General features: G+C 38.5%; 1 pseudogene; it reads left to right on the forward strand.

The window, feature by feature from the left end:
- Positions 1-901: 901 nt before the first annotated feature.
- LOC139401376 (uncharacterized) lies at positions 902-2,537 on the forward strand (annotated as a pseudogene).
- Positions 2,538-3,409: the final 872 nt, after the last annotated feature.

Here is a 3,409-nt window from a genome sequence, read left to right on the forward strand (position 1 = left end):
GAAACAGACACCTTTATGCATTCAGTATGTCAAAAACAGGTAATGATTAAGTCAATCTCTCCTCCACTTTGAGCCATGAGATGCAGTGGGGAGAACAAGTATTTGAAACACTGCCGATTTTGCAGGTTTTCCTACTAACAAAGCATGTGGAGGTCTGTCATTTGTATCATAGGAACACTTCAACTGTGAGAGACGGAATCTAAAACAAAAATTTAGAAAATCACATTGTGTGATTTTTAAGTGATTGTTTCTATATGTACAGCTACACTATAACATGTTTGCAACCAAATGTAACTTAAATATGACATTGTGTGTAATTGCACGCAATGTGCAGTGTTGTTGGTGAAGGTCCAATATAAAAAATGCAAGTTCATGAAGTTGCAGCCTGTGTTCTCTTATGGAGATTTCATCAATCAAGGTGAATATATGAACTGTCTGATGTATTTTCGTAATTGAACCCTTGATTTGCGTCAGACCCATTATGTTGCCCCCTAGGTGGCTTTATCTCCCTCTATTCTGATAAGTCACTCTTTTTTGGACTGCCCTCTGCAGCACAAATACACATTTTTTTATGATTCCCAAACTGAGAAGGAGGAGGATGTCCTGCTAGACCTGATTGAGGCCAATCCAGACCTGTGTCTCACAATCAAAGATCTTGATTGAAGGTGTCTTTCTTCAGTTTCACATGCTATCAAATAACATGAATGTATAGATTGATTGCTTCGAACCATTGTCCCGCTCGTCAAGTGATTTAGACCTGATATCTCCAGAAAGACCATTTAAAAAAGGCCTTAGGAGTAATGCTAACTGATGTTGGATGTTGATAATCCCATTTCTGTGTCTTCTCTTCGTGGAGATTCCGACAGCATAAACCAACTCTAAATTGTTGTTGTCTTAATAGATGGTCCAAGATGGTGGGTGGGCAAGACGTATTAGAAGAGTACCAGACAACCAAAACATTGGACCATAGAACTAGGAGAGAGATGATTGCCATTTTAGTCAGCCACATGAAAGAGATGCATGGGTAAGCTTCTCATTAGCCAATCTGGCCACAAACAATGGATCAAAACAATCAAACTATACATTCATGTTATTTGGCATCATTATGAGACTGTAGAAAGATACAGTAGCTTATTTGGAGTGTGTCTGCTTTATTGTTTTTGAGCAGGAGGCTTCACATTCTTCAACAGAGAGAATGTTATGCTCTTGGAATTGTGACTCTCTTTCCTTCATTGAGAGATCCTTTTTCTGTCAAAGGATATATATAAGTGCTGGTAGACCATGCTTGTGGTAATATTTTGACACTTGTTCTGTGGACTGAATGGGGAATCAAACAGTCATAGAATCAAGTCTAAAAATAATAACCATTTAACTCCCTTGTTGGTAATCTTTTCCACAATCTAAGGAACACTTATATGATCCTGACAGAGGCAAAGTATATCTGAATTATCACCTGAAGACACATCAAGAAGAGTATTTCACCCCAGTCGGAAGGCCCAACTGATAGGAGGAAGACTGACCTGCACCACCAGCAAGGAGGCCATATCATTCCTTGTCCACTCGGCCAATGAAAAATAAATGAAGGAGGTGTTCCAGTATCGCCAGGAGCTAGTTTATAGTCCAGACAGAAGCACAGATGTCCTCACAGTCTTTCCCAGGTTTCTGGACATCAAAGGATTGGTGAGTGATGTAGTATGTAGTATGTCTTGGAATCAGAACTACAGGCTATTTGTCTGAGATTGAGAACATGATTTGTGTTGGTCAAGAAGTTGAGTTGGTCCACTTTGTTTAAGCGAATCAGTACTTTCTGCTGATGTTTTACGATGAAACATCTGCTAAGCTCCTTGAAAAGTAGGACACTGTATTGAAGCCTAAAGTCATCAAACTGGCAAAATCCCTGACTACGACCACTGATTTTTGTTGCCTCCTGCAGAAAAACTACCAGAGAATGACAATGAAACCAGTAAGTGGATTCTCTCATGGACAGTGCAATATTTCAAACTCAGTGATATTGTTTTATGTGATTTGGGGTCTTGGCCTTTTCTTGCACTAAGACTGGGACAATGATATGTCCTCCCTGATGCTGCTTCTGCTTCATCTCATCCCACCACCAGCAGGAGGGAAGAAGACCAAGATCAGTGCCAGTGATGCTGTGGGTAGACTAGTGCACTTTCATAAGGTAAGAAGAGACAGTAATTGTTGTGTAATTACTTTATTGGGTTGCATCTTCGTTGTCTTAACATGTGGAGAGGGACTTAAAAAGATCCATTGTGTGTTGCAGTCATGCTGCAGCATTTGAAGACCATCTTGATGGGAACCATGGTCAACAGTCATACCCCCTTGTCATTGGAAGAAGACACAGCAAGATTGACAAATACTACATTGTGGTGGACAAGAGGCTTGTTCCCTGCCAGGAAATTAGTGGTCTGTGTGCGTTTGATGAAATGTTCAAAGCCCACTTTGTCGTTAACCTGACATATGATGATGCTCTTGTCAACTTCTTCACATTTGCGCAGACAACCATCTACAACATTGATGTAGGCAAAACAAGAGAGGCCACCAAGCATGATAGATTTGAGGACACAACTTCTTAAGTAGATACATATACAGTACCAGTCAAAAGTTTGGACAAACCTACTCATTCAAGGGTTTTCATTTATGTGTACTATTTTCTACATTGTAGAATAATAGTGAAGACATCACAGCTATGAAATAACACATGTAGTAACCAAAAAAGTGTAAAACAAATCAAAATCTATTTTATATTCTTCAAAGTAGCCACCCTTTGCCTTGATAACAGCTTTGCACACTCTTGGCATTCTCTCAACCAGCTTCATGAGGTAGTCACCTGGAATGCATTTCAATTAACAGGTGTGCCTTGTTAAATGTTAATTTGTGGAATTTCTTTCTTTCTTAATGCATTTGAGCCAATCAGTTGTGTTGCGACAAGGTTAAGGTGGTATACAGAAGATAGCCCTATTTGGTAAAACCCCAAGTCCATATTATGGCAAGATCTCAAATATCTCAAATATAAGTAAGTATTCTCCAAACAAAAAAGACTTACAGTTTGTTCTATACTGGGTTTTCTTAAATGTCTCCCATACAGGGATTTTATTTTTTACAATAGTTTTTTTTACAATCACTTTGGCACTAATTTCAGAACCTTGATGTCATTTTTCAAAACTCTAGACACAAAACTAGACACAAAACTCACAACCAATGATCAACATGCACATTTTTCAAAACTTAACCTCAAAGTATTACCATTTCAAAATGCAATTCACACATTACATCTGAGATGACTGTCTATTCATTTCATTACAATGATCAAACTATCAATTGATAAAACTGCTCAAAATGATAAGTAACTGTTGCATTACTCTTAATGCGTAGTTTTATGGAAACTGAC

The sequence above is a fragment of the Oncorhynchus clarkii genome, unplaced genomic scaffold, assembly GCF_045791955.1.
Source record: "Oncorhynchus clarkii lewisi isolate Uvic-CL-2024 unplaced genomic scaffold, UVic_Ocla_1.0 unplaced_contig_19_pilon_pilon, whole genome shotgun sequence".
Taxonomy (NCBI): Eukaryota; Metazoa; Chordata; class Actinopteri; order Salmoniformes; family Salmonidae; genus Oncorhynchus; species Oncorhynchus clarkii.